General features: G+C 44.0%; 1 protein-coding gene across 1 annotated transcript in view; it reads left to right on the forward strand.

Annotated features, from left to right (window-relative positions):
• Arhgap26 (Rho GTPase activating protein 26) overlaps nt 1–21,078 on the forward strand; it is a 786,446-nt gene that overhangs the window by 344,042 nt on the left and 421,326 nt on the right. The window lies entirely within an intron of this gene.

Here is a 21,078-nt window from a genome sequence, read left to right on the forward strand (position 1 = left end):
TTGAATTTGGATAAAACCTATATAAAAAACTGGGTGCAGTGGTATGTGTTTGCAATCCAAATGATTGCATGACAGGAGGCAGAGGCAGGTGGATCCTCTGGAAGCTTGCTGGCCAGCTAGCCTAACATAGCTGGTAAAGTTCCAAGCCAGTGAGAGACCCTGCCAAACCAAAGATGGAAAGTGCCTGAGGACAAAAACTTGAGGTTTTCTTCTTTCATAGGTGTACTGTGTCTATACACATGCAGTCACGAACACACACATACCCATGCATTCACATGCATGCATGCACACACATGCATATGCACACATACACACACATTCACATGCATGTATGCACAAACACACATATGTACCTGCATAATACTTACTCATGCAGGCATACGCACATATGCACACACATACATACACACATGTATGCAGACAGTGTTCATAAGCACATGTATACACACTCAAATACAGGCATGCGCGCACACACACACACACACACACACACACACACACACACACACACACACACACAATGTAGTGGGGGCTGCTCCATCTCAGTATCTTTAGATGCCTGGTTCATTGAATCAGTAAGGCTGTTCTCTTTTGCTAATTCATTCCCTAGGTGTTCACATCACTGTGGAACTTCAGCAGTTAGTTGCGTTCTTCTGCAAGAACTTTCCTTGACTACACAAGCTCCAGAGTCATCCTGTCTGAATCCCTGATGCCGCCGAGTGAGACAGTTCCCAGGCCCCATCTCTCTGCCTGTTTTCCCTGAGAATTCCCTAGCTGGTGTGTGTTCTCTGAGAGGAAATCTACAGAAAATAGAGGAAGCAGGAACTGGAGTGAGACACTCCCAATTGTGCTGATCCGATGCCTGATTAAGAGGATAGAGAGGGAATTGCTTGGGAGGAGTGTTAGAATAGTTCTAAGAAAGTACAGCCAGGCCACCAGAAGAGTTCTGAGGCATAGTTAGGAGATTCCTGCCCAAGGGCCTTGCAAACTCACCTCCCGACTGTGGCATCTCTGGAAAAGCCAGGCCTAGGCCTGTGCACCAGGGGATGTCCAGGTCAGCTCATAGCCTTCCCAGCCTCTCAGTGAAGGGAATCTGAGCACTGAGAACAAGCAATCTATGCCAACATGTGACTGAGTGTGAAGACCCCTCTGCCCTTAAAGCCCAGCCAAATACCACTGTGAGGCCACCTTTCTACTACAAGCATCTGTCCCTGGTGCAGGCTTGATAGTCTCTGAAATGGAAACCAGGGGCTGGGCATATTGGAACCTTTGAAGGATGACACAGAGGATGGGCACAGGCAGCATCTTCTTTTTTTTTTTTTTTCGGAGCTGGGGACCGAACCCAGGGCCTTGTGCTTGCTAGGCAAGCGCTCTACCACTGAGCTAAACCCCCAACCCTCAGGCAGCATCTTCTAAGGGTCCCAGTAGGATTTCCTGGTCCAGTACCAAAAGCCTGGAACACAGAAGCTCTGTCAACAGCCGTGTGGCTTTCTCAAGCCTACACAGAGAGGACACTGCACTGAGAGGATTGTAGCTATGTTCTTGTTTGGCATTTATGGCTTTAATCTCCACCAGCAGAACCATCTCTTTGCCTAGAGCCCAGTCTTCTGCAGACCATTTTGATTTGCCTTTTTGTGATTACGGGTGTGTACGCTTTACGTTTTGCATGTATATGCAAGTGCACATATGTGCGTGTGAGTGTGAAGACCAGAGGTTTCCTTCACCTCACACTGTCAGTGTCTTCTTCAATAAGTTTCTACCTTATTAACTGGGTCAGAGTCTCATAGTGACCTTGGAACTCACTGTTTCATCTAGACTGGCGGGCTAACAAACCCCAGGGATCCTCCAGTCTCCACCTCCACAGGCCTGGGCTTACAGGCGAGCCACCAGGTTAGGCTTTTTTATGTGGGTTCTGGGAGATCGAACCTAAGCCCTCATGCTTACGAAACAAGCAATTTACCGACTGAGTAGTCTTCCCAGACCTTCTGGATCCTTTCGAACCCTCATCTCTTTCCTTCTTCCTTCCCTACCTTTCTCTCACTTGCCATGGATGGGCTGATTAAATTAGAAATACTTCCAGGAGGATTCATTTTCTGAGTCATTTCCTCACGCTCAGGAGTAAACCCCAGGCAGAGGAATGCAGAGCAGAGAGGGTGAAGAGAAGGAGCCCCTTGATGCAAGTGGTCGGCTGAAATGATTGCTGTCCCTCCCAGGAAGGAGCCGGTGATGTCAGACACGAGTCTTTTTCCATGTGGTACCTGACTGTTGAGTGACAGGCCCTTAGGCATTCCGTATACCTGTGGGACTTCAAGTGTTGTAAGATGAGCAAAGAGCTTCCCGTGGGACAGTGGAAGACAGGTCCCAGGCGTCCGTACCCACGTGCACCTGGAGGAGCTCCTGAGCCCGTCAGTTACAGCGTCTCCCTAATGCGTGGCACTCCGAGCATCCTAGTGAGTAAGGGAGCTGCAATAGTAACTGAGGCTGAGTCTCCTAATAGCCTGGTTGAATGGGGCTCACGGTTGGATTTGTTTGATTTCCTTTAGGACAATGAAGTGACAGAAGCATATGCTGCTCCAATACACTTGCTGTCCCATCACCTGCGGCAGAAGTCCCATACATTACAGAAGCTCACCTTTGATCTTAGCATACGTGTCCTGGAAGGCACACTTTCCATGGATTCCTCTCCTGGAGTCTCAGAACAGTACCACGTGAGCTGTTCTGTCTGCCTGCTTTTCTGACTCTCTGATTTAGAAGGCAAAGTCCCCAAAGGCTCGGCAACTAGCTCCTCATCTGAGCGTAGGGGGTCATCTGGTCTGCACCCTGAAGAGGAGACTCCACTTTGAAGACTCGTCTTCTTGAGACTGGCATTTCTACCCTTACACATCCTTCTGTGAGGTTGGTGAGGAACCCATAGTCAAAGGCCCACCTTCAGACTAGTCTTTCCGCATTAGCTTGTCCTCCTGCAGCTTGATGAGACAGAGCCAGGGCTGCCTGCCTCTTGGTGGAAAAGAGCAAACACAGAGGCCTGCATCTGGGAGGAAGGTATGTAGTTCTGTAGCACTGCAGCTGAGAGAACTGAATGAAAAACAAAGGAAAGGAAAGGACATGATTGCTCCTGGGTATGGTGGAGAGGTTTATAGACATGTGGGAGAACATAGCAGGGGCATCTGGGAGAGCTCAGAGTGGACATAACCCTGACCAGGTCTATGTGAGGATGGTGTTGAGGGAGAAGGGAAACAGGAGAGAGGGGAACCAGGTACAGCATCCAGGAGGCCCAAAGAGAGTAGAGAAAAAGGACCAGGTAACCAAAATGGTTGCATTATATAGGGAAGGACAGCTGCAGGAGAGAAACCCAGCTGGGCTGGAGAGGTTCAGGGTAGGGGTAGGGTATGCCAGCTTGGAGAACCCTGTAACAAGTAGGAGCTGAGGGATCCAGGGAGAACCCAGTGGTCAGGTCTGCTTTGGTGTGAGGTAGGAACTGCAGCCATTTTTCCTTGTTTGAAACCTAAGGAGGAAGGATTTCCTTTCTCTAGTTTGGTTCTGGGATAGTTTTTACACCTACAAGGTGACATCATGCCTTTCGCACCCCCAGCACCTGCTAGACCGCTGTGCTTCTCACTCTGTGGGTCAATTTGTGTGTGTGTGTGTGTGTAGGGGGGGGGAGTGTTGAATATGAGGTATTTACATTAAATTCATTGACTGTAGTAAAATTACATTTACAGAGTAACAACAAAATAATTTTATGGTTGTGGGGGGCCCACAACATAAGGGACTGTAGTGAAGGGTCACAGCTTTGGGAAGGCTGAGAACCACTGGGCTGGAGGCTCCACAGAGACTGCCTACTTTTATTCCTTTCTTGGTCCCTGATTGCCTGACATGAAGGTTGTTTTCCTGCTTCAGAGTCACAAAGATCTCTTCCTATGGGTTCGTGGCAAAGCCTTCCCCAGCCCACATGAGGCTCAGAGAAATAGCAAAGCCTTCTTCTGGTCTGAGAGTAAATGTTGGTTGTGTGCAGAAAATGCCCACAGCAACTTTCTCCCCATTCTTTTATTTCTGACCCAAAGACTGATCTACAGGGAAGACTGCTCCTACTGAGATTAGTTAAACCTGCATCCTTGCTCGGCTGGGTATAATAACCCCACCTTCTTGTTCAGCCATATACAAAAACCCCACCTCTCCTTTCAACTCTACATAATAACATGCTGGGCTTCTGGGGGTGCTGTGGCTTCCCCATCTGAGAGCCCAGACCACCCAACCCCAGATTTTCTGTTTCTCTCTATATGTGTCTGTCATTTTTTTTTCATTTCTTAGGTGCCCTTAGTCAGGGTTCAAGAACCCGTACATGTGCATGCATGTCCAGGACCCAGGACCATGTGCAAGGACATGGTGGCTCAGTGTTTACAGGCTTGGTGGACACAGTTTGAAAGCAGAAGGATGGGTGTTATGTGAGCGAAGACTACAGTTGCATTCTTTACCCTAAGAAGAGTAATTAACATGCAAACTTAAGTCAGATTCGACTAAAGATCTCTTTGTTTTCTGAGTCAATCATTTGGGTATTTTTCTGTCCTTAGTCTGTGGCTCCTTGGATAAGACTGTCTCTTGATTGACTTTGATGTTTTTGTCAGTCCAGACTCGTGCTGACATATGTGAATCCCCCTTTAGGGATTCACAATACCAGATGCAGCCCATCGATGGCTAAAACCCACAACACAGTCAATCTAAGAACATAGATACACACACACCCCAAATGGAGTGAGGATGTGCTGGAAAATGTGACTTCTCTATAGGAACTTAAAATCCAGAAACTCACCATCTGCATTTTATGTCTTCTCACACAATGAAGCAGCCACTCAAGACGGCATATTTTGGGGACAGCTTGGCAGCATTCAGGAGCAGCTCACTTCCTCTCCCTCCTTCTTGTTTCCAGATGGCGAGTCCAGCTCTGTAGCCCACGTGGGATAGAACAGGAGTGAGGGAGCAATCACCCAAGGTGACTGCTGACAGGCCGGGATCAATCTCCTGTCTCCTTCCTGTCTATCCTAAGGCTCAAGGAATTCTTTCCTTTCTTTTAAAACTTCCTGAAAGATGTCCTGACATCTTGGCCTTCCCCCTCACCCACAGTTGTTTGCTGTTCCAGGCATTTCTGAAGGCTGTGGAGCTTTTCAAGGAAGCCAGGCAAGGCTGTTGTGCTAAGCTCAAGGGCTTAAAACCTTCAGTCGCCACGACTAACCCACTGTGGCTAAGATTCCCACACGTGGGACTTGTGGCTTCTCTGCCTCTTACTGTTTGTTCTCTTGTGCAAGGGAGGAGTGTTGGGTATTAGTAGATACTAATACCAGGGTGAGTGGTGTAGCTTAGCAATCGTTGAGCATTTGACTAGTAGGCACAAGGCTGTGAGTTTGTCCCAAGAATTGCAAATAACTCAATGTCCATCATACTTTCTCTCATTAGTTTTTAATTCTGGTGTACTGTTATAGTTTTTCAGTCTACTTTGCTGATTATCTTATAAAATTAATTTCTTTGGCATTCTATAAATTATTTTATTACCACAAAATGGGACCAGCGATTTAAGCATTAAATGGGAAGGAAATTGAAAACGTAACATGTTATATTTGTTTAGACTTTACAACAAAACAAAATAAAACAGGCTGGGAGCTGGTTCAGTGAGCGAAGTCCCTGTCACACAAACATGAGGACCCGCAATTGATTTCCAGGTCAACACTGGCACAGTAACATGTATCTGTCATTCTAGTGTAATTCTTCCATAAGAGTTGGGGAAGACCGAGGCAGGATCTTGAGGGCCAACTGACTTTGTGTACACATTGGCAAATGGTAGAGTGTGTCTCAACCAATGTGGAACAGGAAGTCTCGCATCCATGACTTGTCCTTGGGCCTCTCTATGCACACCATGGCACGGGTGCACATACATGTATGTTTCAAACAAACTTAAATACAAGATAAATGGCCATAAGTCATCTAGGTCCCCTGACACCTGTGGACTATGGATGACGTGATGGTTGACTTTGACTCAAAAGGGTTTCAGGAGAGGCTGTCAGTGCCCTTCAGACAAGCCTATTTGGGGAGCTTTGAACAGCTTTGGTGGTCAGAACCCACTCCTCTGTGCTTGAGGGGCTACTGAGAAATGACAGTTTCCTTCTTCCTGCCCTGAAGGATATCCAACTATTAGCAAGCCAGAGAGTGTTGTTGAAAATTAATCAAAGGTTTCTACCTCATCTTAGATCAGATGAAAGCCATAAGACCTTTATATTTATGATAAGCCTTTACAACACTAAGGCTGGGCAGACATCTACCCTCTAAGCTATTATACCTACTTCACTGTCAAAAACCCAGAGTTATAATTTCCCATGTTCCACTTGGGCCACTCTTACTCCAATTGACCAGTCCTCATGACCAGGTTTTCAGGATTCACCTACTCCACGGTATCTTCTCTTCTCTCTACTTTTTTCTCTCTCCCTACATGGTCTTCTGCCTCAGACCCAGGAACCAAAACCTTGCCTATCTCTCTTGTGCCCAGCTATGACTGTAGGCATCTTTAGCAGCACTTGGTGTCTATGAGGATCTCCTCCTCCCCAGGCAACCAGGGCGAGTATTTAGCATTACACTACAGGCAGCCAACCAAACCTCAACTGTTTGAAATTAAGGAGCAAGGTTTGCACAACAAAGGCTGGTAAACAAGAGAATTCACTTGTAGGCCTAGATCTTTGGGTACAGAATTCACCATTTCAAGACACAGCAACAGACCAAGCTTCAGCAAGAGAGAATGACCTCAACCAGTCTGTAATAGGTGCTGGCGTGTGAATCCAGTCCCCCCCCCCTGCATGGGAAGGGGCTCCTTCTTCCTGGAGTTGTTTCGTGAGGAGTTAGGCTCCAGGCATTGTTATAGTCACTGCTTGATAGTACATTTATAACCAGCTGCCTTCTTTTTTTTTTTTTTTTTTTTTTTTTTTTATTAACTTGAGTATTTCTTATATACATTTCGAGTGTTATTCCCTTTCCCGGTTTCCAGGCAAACATCCCCTCCCCCCTCCCCTTCCTTATGGGTGTTCCCCTCCCAACCCTCCCCCCATTGCCGCCCTCCCCCCACCAGTCTAGTTCACTGGGGGTTCAGTCTTAGCAGGACCCAGGGCTTCCCCTTCCACTGGTGCTCTTACTAGGATATTCATTGCTACCTATGAGGTCAGAGTCCAGGGTCAGTCCATGTATAGTCTTTAGGTAGTGGCTTAGTCCCTGGAAGCTCTGGTTGCTTGGCATTGTTGTACATATGGGGTCTCGAGCCCCTTCAAGCTCTTCCAGTTCTTTCTCTGATTCCTTCAACGGGGGTCCTATTCTCAGTTCAGTGGTTTGCTGCTGGCGTTCGCCTCTGTATTTGCTGTATTCTGGCTGTGTCTCTCAGGAGCGATCTACATCCGGCTCCTGTCAGTCTGCACTTCTTTGCTTCATCCATCTTGTCTAATTGGGTGGCTGTATATGTATGGGCCACATGTGGGGCAGGCTCTGAATGGGTGTTCCTTCAGTCTCTGTTTTAATCTTTGCCTCTCTCTTCCCTGCCAAGGGTATTCTTGTTCCCCTTTTAAAGAAGGAGTGAAGCATTCACATTTTGATCATCCGTCTTGAGTTTCATTTGTTCTAGGCATCTAGGGTAATTCAAGCATTTGGGCTAATAGCCACTTATCAATGAGTGCATACCATGTATGTCTTTCTGTGATTGGGTTAGCTCACTCAGGATGATATTTTCCAGTTCCAACCATTTGCCTACGAATTTCATAAAGTCGTTGTTTTTGATAGCTGAGTAATATTCCATTGTGTAGATGTACCACATTTTCTGTATCCATTCCTCTGTTGAAGGGCATCTGGGTTCTTTCCAGCTTCTGGCTATTATAAATAAGGCTGCGATGAACATAGTGGAGCACGTGTCTTTTTTATATGTTGGGGCATCTTTTGGGTATATGCCCAAGAGAGGTATAGCTGGATCCTCAGGCAGTTCAATGTCCAATTTTCTGAGGATCCTCCAGACTGATTTCCAGAATGGTTGTACCAGTATGCAATCCCACCAACAATGGAGGAGTGTTCCTCTTTCTCCACATCCTCGCCAGCATCTGTTGTCCCCTGAGTTTTTGATCTTAGCCATTCTCACTGGTGTGAGGTGAAATCTCAGGGTTGTTTTGATTTGCATTTCCCTTATGACTAGAGATGTTGAACATTTCTTTAGGTGTTTCTCAGCCATTCGGCATTCCTCAGCTGTGAATTCTTTGTTTAGCTCTGAACCCCATTTTTTAATAGGGTTATTTGTTTCCCTGCGGTCTAACTTCTTGAGTTCTTTGTATATTTTGGATATAAGGCCTCTATCTGTTGTAGGATTGGTAAAGATCTTTTCCCAATCTGTTGGTTGCCGTTTTGTCCTAACCACAGTGTCCTTTGCCTTACAGAAGCTTTGCAGTTTTATGAGATCCCATTTGTCGATTCTTGATCTTAGAGCGTAAGCCATTGGTGTTTTGTTTAGGAAATTTTTTCCAGTGCCCATGTGTTCCAGATGCTTCCCTAGTTTTTCTTCTATTAGTTTGAGTGTGTCTGGTTTGATGTGGAGGTCCTTGATCCACTTGGACTTAAGCTTTGTACAGGGTGATAAGCATGGATCGATCTGCATTCTTCTACATGTTGACCTCCAGTTGAACCAGCACCACTTGCTGAAAATGCTATCTTTTTTCAATTGGATGGTTTTGGCTCCTTTGTCAAAAATCAAGTGACCATAGGTGTGTGGGTTCATTTCTGGGTCTTCAATTCTATTCCATTGGTCTATCTGTCTGTCTCTGTACCAATACCATGCAGTTTTTATCACTATTGCTCTGTAATACTGCTTGAGTTCAGGGATAGTGATTCCCCCTGAAGTCCTTTTATTGTTGAGGATAGCTTTAGCTATCCTGGGTTTTTTGTTATTCCAGATGAATTTGCAAATTGTTCTGTCTAACTCTTTGAAGAATTGGATTGGTATTTTGATGGGGATTGCATTGAATCTGTAGATTGCTTTTGGTAAAATGGCCATTTTTACTATATTAATCCTGCCAATCCATGAGCATGGGAGATCTTTCCATCTTCTGAGGTCTTCTTCAATTTCCTTCTTCAGTGTCTTGAAGTTCTTATTATACAGATCTTTTACTTGCTTTGTTAAAGTCACACCGAGGTACTTTATATTATTTGGGTCTATTATGAAGGGTGTCGTTTCCCTAATTTCTTTCTCGGCTTGTTTCTCTTTTGTATAGAGGAAGGCAACCAATTTATTTGAGTTAATTTTATACCCAGCCACTTTGCTGAAGTTGTTTATCAGCTTTAGTAGTTCTCTGGTGGAACTTTTGGGATCACTTAAGTATACTATCATATCATCTGCAAATAGTGATATTTTGACCTCTTCTTTTCCGATCTGTATCCCCTTGACCTCCTTTTGTTGTCCGATTGCTCTGGCTAGAACTTCAAGAACTATATTGAATAAATAGGGAGAGAGTGGGCAGCCTTGTCTAGTCCCTGATTTTAGTGGGATTGCTTCAAGTTTCTCTCCATTTAGTTTAATGTTAGCAACTGGTTTGCTGTATATGGCTTTTACTATGTTCAGGTATGGGCCTTGAATTCCTATTCTTTCCAGGACTTTTATCATGAAGGGGTGTTGAATTTTGTCAAATGCTTTCTCAGTGTCTAATGAAATGATCATGTGGTTTTGTTCTTTCAGTTTGTTTATATAATGGATCACGTTGATGGTTTTCCGTATATTAAACCATCCCTGCATGCCTGGGATGAAGCCTACTTGGTCATGGTGGATGATTGTTTTGATGTGCTCTTGGATTCGGTTTGCCAGAATTTTGTTGAGTATTTTTGCATCGATATTCATAAGGGAAATTGGTCTGAAGTTCTCTTTCTTTGTTGTGTCTTTGTGTGGTTTAGGTATAAGAGTAATTGTGGCTTCGTAGAAAGTATTCGGTAGTGATCCATCTGTTTCAATTTTGTGGAATAGTTTGGATAATATTGGTATGAGGTCTTCTATGAAGGTTTGATAGAATTCTGCACTAAACCCGTCTGGACCTGGGCTCTTTTTGGTTGGGAGACCTTTAATGACTGCTTCTATTTCCTTAGGAGTTATGGGGTTGTTTAACTGGTTTATCTGTTCCTGATTTAACTTCGATACCTGGTATCTGTCTAGGAAATTGTCCATTTCCTGAAGATTTTCAAGTTTTGTTGAATATAGGTTTTTATAGTAAGATCTGATGATTTTTTGCATTTCCTCTGAATCTGTTGTTATGTCTCCCTTTTCATTTCTGATTTTGTTAATTTGGACGCACTCTCTGTGTCCTCTCGTTAGTCTGGCTAAGGGTTTATCTATCTTGTTGATTTTCTCAAAGAACCAACTTTTGGTTCTGTTGATTCTTTTTATGGTCCTTTTTGTTTCTACTTGGTTGATTTCCGCTCTGAGTTTGATTATTTCCTGCCTTCTACTCCTCCTGGGTGTATTTGCTTCTTTTTGTTCTGGAGCTCTTAGGTGTGCTGTCAAGCTGCTGACATATGCTCTTTCCTGTTTCTTTCTGCAGGCACTCAGCGCTATGAGTTTTCCTCTTAGCACAGCTTTCATTGTGTCCCATAAGTTTGGGTATGTTGTACCTTCATTTTCATTAAATTCTAAAAAGTTTTTAATTTCTTTCTTTCTTTCTTCCTTGACCAGGTTATCATTGAGTAGAGCATTGTTCAATTTCCAAGTATATGTGGGCATTCTTCCTTGATTGTTATTGAAGACCAGTTTTAGGCCGTGGTGGTCCGATAGCACGCATGGGATTATTTCTATCTTTCTGTACCTGTTGAGGCCCGTTTTTTGACCAATTATATGGTCAATTTTGGAGAAAGTACCATGAGGAGCTGAGAAGAAGGTATATCCTTTTGCTTTAGGATAGAATGTTCTATAAATATCTGTTAAGTCCATTTGGCTCATGACTTCTCTTAGTCTGTCTACATCACTGTTTAATTTCTGTTTCCATGATCTGTCCATTGATGAGAGTGGGGTGTTGAAATCTCCCACTATTATTGTGTGAGGTGCAATGTGTGTTTTGAGCTTTAGTAAGGTTTCTTTTACATATGTAGGTGCCCTTGTATTTGGGGCATAGATATTTAGGATTGAGAGTTCATCTTGGTGGATTTTTCCTTTGATGAATATGAAGTGTCCTTCCTTATGTTTTTTGCTGACTTTTAGTTGAAAATTGATTTTATTTGATATTAGAATGGCTACTCCAGCTTGCTTCTTCTGACCATTTGCTTGGAAAATTGTTTTCCAGCCTTTCACTCTGAGGTAATGTCTGTCTTTGTCTCTGAGGTGTGTTTCCTGTAGGCAGCAGAATGCAGGGTCCTCGTTGCGTATCCAGTTTGTTAATCTATGCCTTTTTATTGGGGAGTTGAGGCCATTGATGTTGAGAGATATTAAGGAATAGTGATTATTGCTTCCTGTTATATTCATATTTGGATGTGAGGTTATGTTTGTGTGCTTTCATTCTCTTTGTTTTGTTGCCAAGACGATTAGTTTCTTGCTTCTTCTAGGGTATAGCTTGCCTCCTTATGTTGGGCTTTACCATTTATTATCCTTTGTAGTGCTGGATTTGTAGAAAGATATTGTGTAAATTTGGTTTTGTCATGGAATATCTTGGTTTCTCCATCTATGTTAATTGAGAGTTTTGCAGGATACAGTAACCTGGGCTGGCATTTGTGTTCTCTTAGGGTCTGTATGACATCAGTCCAGGATCTTCTGGCCTTCATAGTTTCTGGCGAGAAGTCTGGTGTGATTCTGATAGGTCTGCCTTTATATGTTACTTGACCTTTTTCCCTTACTGCTTTTAATATTCTTTCTTTATTTTGTGCGTTTGGTGTTTTGACTATTATGTGACGGGAGGTGTTTCTTTTCTGGTCCAATCTATTTGGAGTTCTGTAGGCTTCTTGTATGCCTATGGGTATCTCTTTTTTTAGGTTAGGGAAGTTTTCTTCTATGATTTTGTTGAAGATATTTACTGGTCCTTTGAGCTGGGAGTCTTCACTCTCTTCTATACCTATTATCCTTAAGTTTGATCTTCTCATTGAGTCCTCGATTTCCTGTATGTTTTGGACCAGTAGCTTTTTCCGCTTTACATTATCTTTGACAGTTGAGTCAATGATTTCTATGGAATCTTCTGCTCCTGAGATTCTCTCTTCCATCTCTTGTATTCTGTTGGTGAAGCTTGTATCTACAGCTCCTTGTCTCTTCTTTTGGTTTTCTATATCCAGGGTTGTTTCCATGTGTTCTTTCTTGATTGCTTCTATTTCCATTTTTAATTCCTTCAACTGTTTGATTGTGTTTTCCTGGAATTCTTTCAGGGATTTTTGTGACTCCTCTCTATGGGCTTCTACTTGTTTATTTATGATTTCCTGGAATTCTTTCAGGCATTTTTGCGATTCCTCTCTGTAGGCTTCTACTTATTAATGTTTTCCTGTGTTTCTCTAAGGGAGTTCTTCACGTCTTTCTTGAAGTCCTCCAGCATCATGATCAAATATGATTTTGAAACTAGATCTTGCTTTTCTGGTGTGTTTGGATATTCCATGTTTGTTTTGGTGGGAGAATTGGGCTCTGATGATGCCATGTAGTCTTGGTTTCTGTTGCTTGGGTTCCTGCGCTTGCCTCTCGCCATCAGATTATCTCTAGTGTTACTTTGTTCTGCTATTTCTGACAGTGGCTAGACTGTCCCTATAAGCCTGTGTGTCAGGAGTGCTGTAGACCTGTTTTACTGTTTTCTTTCAGCCAGTTATGGGGACAGAGTGTTCTGCTTTCGTGCGTGTAGTTTTTCCTCTGTACAGGTCTTCAGCCGTTCCTGTGGGCCTGTGTCTTGAGTTCACCAGGCAGGTCACTTGCAGCATACAAGTTGGTCTTACCAGCCTCAGGAGTGCCCACCTGACCAGGCGGTGAGGTCTCTTTCCCACGGGGTCTGGGAGCAGAGAGCTGCTGCGGGCCAGGATCCGCGGGTGTGGGACTTCCGGTAAACACAGGACGTGCCCAGTCCTAGAGGAATTCTGCCTCTGTGTGTCCCGATTTCACCAGGCAGCTTTCTTGCAACAGACAAGTTGGTCTTACCTGTGGTCCCGAGGCTCAAGTTTGCTCTCGGGGTGCTGCCCACGGGCTCTCTGCGGCGGCAGCAACCAGGAAGAACCAGCTGTCTTCTTATCTTCTCTGGGGCCCCAGTCTATTCTTGGTGTCCCCAAATGCTTGTTACCAGACCTGCTTCTAGGGAAGTCTACACTAAGTCAGGGTGTTTGGTTTCAGACCCAGGACAAGGGACTGAGGTACATATTTTACATAACAAAGCAGACTGGGCTTCTTGGTTCTCCCAGCCCCCCTCAGTCCCTACCTGACAAACTCTGCCCCCACCCTGACCCTGAACTTTCCAGCCCAGTCCTTGGTCCTTGGAGCTAGTGAACTTGCCTGAGTGAAGCTTCCCAATAAACCTGCCTTTAATATAATCTAATCCGGTTTAAATTAGCTCCTTTCACTGGTGGCAGAGGAATAATCTATCACAGGCTACAGAGGTCTCCTGCAAAAACTCGTACTAGGTCTGGGCTTGGTGGTATATGCCTTTGGGGGAGGCAGAGGGAGCAGGATCTCTATGAATTCAAGACCAGCTTGATCTGCAGAGTGAGCTCCAGGTCAGCCAGGGTAACGTAGTGAAGTTCTACCTCACTACTAACAAACAAAATGAAAACAAATTGAATAAAACCTCAGCCCAGAGGATAAAACAACAGTAGAAATGAGATGAGTTGGAAGGGCAGGCAAATCATGTTCTCTCTACTTTGTCTCTTTGGATATTTCAAGATGACTAGCTCCTTCCAAGGGCTTGCCCCAGCTATCTTTTCTAATAACCAATGGAATCCAGTGGTTGTCTCAGAACCTATTCTGCTTAGCTTTCTGGGTTCAGTGAACAGAGGAGGTCAAGTCCCAGAGAGCATAGAGCTCAGGCACTAGTAAGAGGGTTAAGCCATTTATTAAATCATTGTAAAGTAATGTACTTGAAGGAGAGAGAATATTGTGTTTTGGGGAGAGAAACAGGGTCAGGATTATCAGATTTTGCTAAAATTTGGAGTTTGCTTTTTTTCCACATGGGGAGGCAAAGCTCATGATCTTGTGAGGGCTACATGTTACTTCTCACTTCTAATCTGCCATAACTAGAATAAGACCTTGGTTCCAAGCTTCAAGAGCTCCATCTATCCAGACATGGCTAAGAAAACAGAGCCGCGTGTGGACAGAACTTGCTTGCATGTTGAGTTGGTATCTCTCTTAAGGAAAATTTCCAGAAATATAACAACTTCTGTTTATGTCAGAAGTATGTTTTGTGGCTACCTACCACTGTAAGAGAGTCCAGGAAGAGGTTCTGGAACCTTCCCCAGTTCTAACCTAATCCGAATAATGTTAGTAATAAAGAAAAGAGGATAGATACCGGATTCATAGGTCTGCCTTAGGATGGAGCTGAGGAAAGTACCTTTCAGGGAGTGGTTTTTAGGCTAAGCATAGAGGATAACCTATGCCAGGAGCGGTTGAAAGAGAAATATAAACATTTAAAAGTATAGGCGCAGTGGTGCACACCTGTAATTCCTGTGCTTGGGAAGTTAAGGGAGGGAGATTATGAGTTCAAGGCTAGACTGGTCTACATAGAGAGTTTGAGGCCAGTGGAGGCTACATGGCTACAGAGTAAGACCCTGTTCCCCAAAGAAAAACAAAACAATAAAACCCAAGAAGAGCGGAAGAGGAATTTAACAAGAAAGAACAGCGATATATGAAGAAGGGAGAGACTGGTGAAAGTGTAGTGCCTCAGCATCCCATAATAAGCAGCAGTAGACTATTCTTCCCTTCTTGGCTTTCTATTGGGTAGCCCAGGAGGACTATAGTCAACTAATAATTCTCAGAAAGAGAATATTATGTAGTACCTTCCCCATGACTCACCTCTTCCCACATATCTTCAGCTTTGAGCACGAAGTGCTTTTTCCACTGGAACTATGAAATGGTAATTCCTTTATCCTGCCAAGCTTCTCATCCGCTTTGTTCTGGACATTGAAAAAAAAAAAAAAAGAAATCCTGCTTCCTGTTCTTTGTTTCCTGGCTGTAGCCTTTGATAGCACCCCTCCTTGGCCTCACAGTGTTGATTTCCACCTCGGGAGTAGATCAGCTTTTCTCTCCCACAGATGCTAATTAATCACTCCCAATTATCTAAGACAAAAAAATGTCTCCTCTCTCCCAAGGGCAGTTTTTCTTCTTGGATCACTTTTCTTTTGCTGTTTTCCTTAGGTTTGTTTCCCAGGATCTTCTCTGCAGAGACAGGAAGAAATAGCAGGTGTTGGGGGCCTGGCTCTCCTGGGGAACATACTGGAGTAGAATTGGTGTCAGACCAGAAATGATGTCATCAGGTCGCTGGCAATAAAATGAAGAAAAGGGAACTCTTAAAGAGTCTACATCTTGGATGGAGATAGGATTCTATGGCCAGAAGGGGGAGTATGGGGAAATGTTCTGAGTTTACATAATTCTTCCAACTACAGCTTCTAGGCTGACTAGACTTTGGCTATTTTTTTGACTCTATTAAGCTACATTAAAAAAAATCTGTAAAACGGTAATATAGTTACTCCCGTGAGGGTTAATTTACCTGTTGATTCAAATAGGGTAAGAGAGGCCACATTGCTGGGAAAATGCTATTTTTTTGGTATGCATAGAAGGATATTTCCAGAAGAAATTAGCTGTAACTGGGTCTAAAGTTAAGGAAGCTCTTCCCTTCCCTATGTGGGTAGGTGTGTTAGTGGCGCTCTGGAGAGGATCAGGACTAATGTTGAAGGGGCCTGCAGATGACGGCCTTGCAGTCCAATAGCTACTGTCTTCATACTGGAGAGGCTGAGAAGCCAGTGGCTACTTAGTCCATGATGCAGGACCCCTCAGTTCTAAAGGCCTGGGGCCTGGAGAGCTCCTGGCCTTCAGGTCCTCTTAGAAGCCCAAAGGAGCTAGAACTTTCCCCTTGGATCTCCTTATATCTGAGCATCTCCAGAAGATGCCACCCACTCCTCTGTTCAATAACACAATCATGAAAATGCCTGGCACGCATGCCCAGAGGTGAAGCACATCTCTCTCGGGTGTGCCCAGGGGCTCATCTCATGTGTGATTCGAAACCCTGCTTTGCTGACAATCAGTGTTACTTACCACAGTGGGCACAGTTGAGACTACAATTAGAACACAAAGAAGGAGAAAGATACATTGACTCTGCTGGACCTAGGGTCTCCACATACTCCTGCCTTTAGACCTTGGGCTGGGAGGGACACCATCAGATCTCAGACTGAATTACATAACTGGCATTACTGGTTCTGCAGCTTACAGACTGCATACTATATAGGATTTGCCATCTTCCTGACCACATGTGCCATTTTCTAATATCACTTCCTGTGTGTGTGTGTGTGTGTGTGTGTGTGTGTGTGTGTGTGTATCCCCATCCTGTTGGTTCTGTTGGTTCTGTTTCCCTAGAGAACCAATACATTATGTCATTTATTTATGCTGAGGATTATTCGGGCTCATAATTGCAAAGAGTAGGTTCTTGATAAATGATCTTTATTTCTATTTCAGTGTGAATTTTAACTAAAATAATACATAATAGTTTCCATTTTAGTTATGAAAGAAATACTTAGAAGACTACACATTCCTTATGAAGAGGCTGTCTTGGCATGGATACATGGGATAATGGTTGGCATTGATATATGATCTGTATCTCTGTGGATCTCGAGATAGAGATGATATATTCCTGAAAGAGGCCACTTTGGATAGATGATATTTCCAAGTGTACTCAGTTTGAGAGTGCTCCCCACTTTCTACCTCATCTAGGAAGTGCCTGGGGATGAGGCACTATTGTGGAATCTCTTCAGCTATCACTGGTGTAGTGTGTTGACAGATGAGGAAAGCCCACTGAGGACACAGAGTTAGAAGGCTTGTTTCTGTCACCACACAGAGAAGACACCTCTTTGAATCTTTCAGCTGGTCGCTAAGAGCGAGTTTGCCATTCACTGTAACTCAGAACTTTGTTCACTCTCTTACTAAACTGCTATCTCCTGAAAGGCAGCTCAGGTGGGAGGTGCTTAGGCACAGTACAGTAAGAATGTCTGTTGTACCCGCAAACTGCACTCAAAATTCTGCCCTATAGGTTAGGGCAGGGTAAATGGTATGCAGAAATGAGTGACCCTAAAATACCATTGGCATCATGTAGGATGATGTCGTTATGCAGGTGAAGGCAGGTACAAGATAGAACGAGGCTTGTCATTGGTCGAGAAGGAAGGATGCATGGGAGAAAAGTTTTAGAGAAGGGAGGAGACTGGAGCAATACCGAGAGAACATGGAGACGGATGCTAAGATTCCTCTCTGCACATTTACAGGTTGTTATAAATATTCTTAAGGGATGGATGTGTACAGGGCTTTGTGTGTCTAGATGAGCAAATTATATAATATCAATTGGACCAGAGGTTATTGTGTTGTGTGTTCTTTCATGTGGTGATTTAAGCTCAAGAAAGTGTGTGGTGGCTAGACATGCTAGCCTGCCATGAAATTGGGATGTGTACATCTGGCATGGTGGCAACCTGCCTTGGGAACTAGATGGGTAGAGAGATTGTTGCCAGGCTCAGAGAGAGGCCATGGACAGTGTGATATGGGATAGATATCTACCAGATATCTTGGGGCACTGTAGTGCCGGACCTAGTGTGGGATAAAAGACAACATTTTATTTTAATTTTACTGCAACAGTGTCACACAGCAAACAGTTATTTTTCTCACACTGCATGCTCAGATCAATGTCACCTGTCACTGCTAGAGGGAAGGGTGACAAGCACAAGTATACTTTAATTCAATAAAGCACTGCCTGCGTTCTTAGAAGCTCAAACAGATCCTGTAGCCAACCAGCCCTAGAAAAATTCTCTTGTCACTTTCTATAGTGGGGGTGATGGTAAATTTTGATTGTCAACCTGATTGAATTAAAAACCACCTTAGTCTTTAGGAAATACACTTCTGGGTGTGTCCATGATGATGTTTCTAGAAAAGACAGCAAGAAGGGATAACCTACCCTGAAGTGGGTGGTGCTATCCAATAGGCTGGGGACTCAGACTCAGTTAAGGAGGGGCTGATAAAGGAGAAAACCACGTGAATAGCAGCATTTATCTCTGCTTCCTGGTCTACTGAGATATGAGCAAGCAGCCTTATTCCCTTACTGTCATATCCTTGAGTGTTGATACCACAATGCCTTCCTCACAATGATAGGACCCTAAACCATGAACCAAGATAAGTCCTTCCTCTTTTAAGTCATCAGTCATATGGTTATAGACACAAGCAAAGTCACTAAAAATCTGGATGTGGCCCTCCCCAGGGCCGTGTGTTAAGAATTAGCCTCTAAAGTATTAGGAGGTGTGGCCTTGTAGGAGACACTCAGGCCATGGGTATATACCAACGAAGGACATAAATCCTCATTATTATTTTTTCTTCTTGGCCATTAGGTAAAGTATTTGTTCTGTCATGGTTCCCCCATGGTGCTATCTGGTACCCACACGAGAGAGACCTCAAAAGCAAGGAACCCAGTCACTCGTGCATCAGAGCACCCAAAACCAAAAGAGCCAGAACAAACCTTTTCTTTAATAAGTCAGTGTCTCAGGCATTTTGTTACTGTATACAAAGCTGACCAACACAATTTTTTTTTCTTTTTGAGTTCTTTTATTACAAAAACTTCTTTTTTTTTTTATTAACTTGAGTATTTCTTATATACATTTTGAGTGTTATTCCCTTTCCCGGTTTCCAGGCAAACATCCCCTCCCCCCTCCCCTTCCTTATGGGTGTTCCCCTCCCAACCCTCCCCCCATTGCCGCCCTCCCCCCACCAGTCTAGTTCACTGGGGGTTCAGTCTTAGCAGGACCCAGGGCTTCCCCTTCCACTGGTGCTCTTACTAGGATATTCATTGCTACCTATGAGGTCAGAGTCCAGGGTCAGTCCATGTATAGTCTTTAGGTAGTGGCTTAGTCCCTGGAAGCTCTGGTTGCTTGGCATTGTTGTACATATGGGGTCTCGAGCCCCTTCAAGCTCTTCCAGTTCTTTCTCTGATTCCTTCAACGGGGGTCCTATTCTCAGTTCAGTGGTTTGCTGCTGGCGTTCGCCTCTGTATTTGCTGTATTCTGGCTGTGTCTCTCAGGAGCGATCTACATCCGGCTCCTGTCAGTCTGCACTTCTTTGCTTCATCCATCTTGTCTAATTGGGTGGCTGTATATGTATGGGCCACATGTGGGGCAGGCTCTGAATGGGTGTTCCTTCAGTCTCTGTTTTAATCTTTGCCTCTCTCTTCCCTGCCAAGGGTATTCTTGTTCCCCTTTTAAAGAAGGAGTGAAGCATTCACATTTTGATCATCCGTCTTGAGTTTCATTTGTTCTAGGCATCTAGGGTAATTCAAGCATTTGGGCTAATAGCCACTTATCAATGAGTGCATACCATGTATGTCTTTCTGTGATTGGGTTAGCTCACTCAGGATGATATTTTCCAGTTCCAACCATTTGCCTACGAATTTCATAAAGTCGTTGTTTTTGATAGCTGAGTAATATTCCATTGTGTAGATGTACCACATTTTCTGTATCCATTCCTCTGTTGAAGGGCATCTGGGTTCTTTCCAGCTTCTGGCTATTATAAATAAGGCTGCGATGAACATAGTGGAGCACGTGTCTTTTTTATATGTTGGGGCATCTTTTGGGTATATACCCAAGAGAGGTATAGCTGGATCCTCAGGCAGTGACCAACACAATTTTAACACTGTTAAAAATTTCCAGTTCAGCTCAGCTAAGATGGTGGGTATCTGTGATCACAGCTACTCTGGAGGCTGAGCAGCAGGAACCTGAGTCTGTGGCTTGGGTCTTTCAAGGCCTTGTCTAAAAAGAGAAAAAGAACAGGGTTTTTTTTTTTTTCCTTCATTCTCCAATTCAAAATGGCCTGCCTATAATCAGTGTATCTTGAGTCTTTGAAAGTATCTGATTGAACCTGCAGACCAGTGACTAGTGATCTGGTGAAAAGGAGACAGAAAAGGCATTAGAAAAGCTTGCTGAGAGTAGTTTCAGGAGAAGAGGGCTGGGGATGGATCTCTGCAGTGTATAACTGGCCTAGTGTGTATGTCACACAGGTTTGACCTCCAGCCCAGAAAAAGGACAGAGTAGTGTTTCATCTCCTCCCTTTGTTCAACATCAAACCTGTCTCATGCCTCCTATCGAATCTTAAAATAGATGCAGAAAAATTGGGCAGCCACACAGTCAATGCTAGTTTTCTTTGATAAATGATCAGAGTAGTCTTTGTAAGAATAGACGATTCAGGGAGGTGGGGAGAGAGCTCAGGAGAAAAAATGCTTGCTATACAAGTGTAAGAACTGTAGTTTGGACTCTTAGCACTGATTTTTAAAAATCCAGGTGAGTAGGGCAGCTTGGCTCATAATACCAGCACAGAGGCAGAAATGGATTTCTGGGGCAATGTAGCTCATTAGATGATGCAAGCTCCAGGTTCAGTGAGAGAACCTGCCTTGTGGCGAGTGAGGAAGACACCTGTGATGGTTAGAATTACCTGAGGGGAGAGAATCCATTGAGGGAGTTTCCTAGATCAAGTTGGCTGTGGGCATGTCTGTTGGGGAAGGTCTTGATTGTTAATTGTTGTAAGAAGACTCAGCCCATTGCGGGTGTCACCATTCCATAGACTCCTGAACTATATAAGGAGAAAGCTGTATGAAAGCAGTTGAACAACATGGGTAATCACTCTCCTCTTTGCATTTTGTTTAAAGAAACTTTAAAGTTTATGAAGTCCCTCATGTCAATTGGCATTAATTCCTGGTCTCTCTGCTCTTGACTGTGGATATAGTGTGACCTGCTCCAAGTTCCTGCATTGGCTTCCCTTCCATAGTGGTCTGTAATTTAGAGTTGTAGGCCACATGAACCTCTCCTATGTTTCTTTTGGTTAGGGAGTTTTATTATGGCAATAGAAGTGAAACT

The sequence above is a fragment of the Rattus norvegicus genome, chromosome 18 (genome assembly GCF_036323735.1).
Source record: "Rattus norvegicus strain BN/NHsdMcwi chromosome 18, GRCr8, whole genome shotgun sequence".
Classification (NCBI taxonomy): Eukaryota; Metazoa; Chordata; class Mammalia; order Rodentia; family Muridae; genus Rattus; species Rattus norvegicus.